Source organism: Elephantulus edwardii, unplaced genomic scaffold, assembly GCF_000299155.1.
Source record: "Elephantulus edwardii isolate Elephantulus edwardi_28Jun2011 unplaced genomic scaffold, EleEdw1.0 scaffold00367, whole genome shotgun sequence".
Classification (NCBI taxonomy): domain Eukaryota; kingdom Metazoa; phylum Chordata; class Mammalia; order Macroscelidea; family Macroscelididae; genus Elephantulus; species Elephantulus edwardii.
In genome coordinates, this window is record NW_006400117.1 from 992,847 (window position 1) to 994,093 (window position 1,247).

Here is a 1,247-nt window from a genome sequence, read left to right on the forward strand (position 1 = left end):
CCCGGCCGCCCGCCGGCGGCCTCCCGGGTGCAACAAGGGGGAGCTGCCCGAAAGCCTTGGACCGGGGGAAGGCGCGGACGGTGCGAAGCCGCTTTAACCGCAGCCGCTGAGCGGAGGCAAGACGCTGACCTGGCTGCTTCCTAAGTGCGGTCAGGCACCCCGTGACCGCGGCGTGGAGGGTCGGGCAAGAAGCAAATCCGATGGCCCCCACTTCTCCCCCCTGGGCTGTTGCAACAGAGGATTTCAGCCAAGTTAAAACCCCAAACCCGAAACTGGGGGAAGAAGGGGGGGGTTGGAATAATTCCCCCTCTCCATGACGAGGCGTGCGCTCCCGCTCCGGAAGGGCTGACCTTGGCCAGGGAAGGGGGTAGGGAATAAGCGCCGGGGCTCGGCTCCTGCCGGCCGCCCCCACGGATTCCAGGCCCGGCGGGGGCTGAAGGAGGCGGCCCCCGGACACACATACACACACACACACACCACACACACTCGCAGCGCGCGCCAATGAGCCAGGGACAGGGGCAGGGGGCGGGGTTTTCCCAGGCTCGAGCACAGCAGCTGCTATTTACCTTCTTGGCTTCTCCCGGGGACCAGGAACCAGCCCCCGCGCTCCGCCGCCCGCCGCCGCCCCTCCTCCCGCCTCCCTGCCCCCGAGGCGCGCGCGCACACACACACACACGCACGCACACACACATCCTCCCGGCTCGGCCGCAGCCGCGGCGGCAATAAAACATCCTGGCACGTGCTCCGGCTCCAGGCGCGCCCTCGCCGGCCGGCTGATGTCAAACTGCAGTTCGGCTGGTGCAGCTCTTAAAGGGCCCGCTCGCGACAGGCGCCCAAGCTGCCCGGGCCGCCCTGGTGGAAGAGGAGGAGGCTCCCGCCTGGCCTGCCTACTATGCCTGCCCCAGAACCAAGAACCTGCAAGTGGGAAGATAGAGGGTAGCGAGGGCGCGCGTGTGTCTTTGAGGCATTGCCATCAAAAGCCCACCACCCGGTTCATGTTTTCCGTTGAAATTCTATTTTCTTTCTTCCTATCTGGAAATTATTCTAATTATTTGCTAGAAAAGCGCGCGGTTCGAGGCTCCACTTCATACAAGGAGGGGAGAGGGTACTAGAGAACAACCTTTAAAAAAAACCTAGCAAGTATGAAATGGAAAGCTTTATATCCTACACACACACACGCAAATACCCGCTTAAAGCTGGATTGATTTTCACCACCACTCCCCCTTGTATAAAAATGTCTGAGCGGG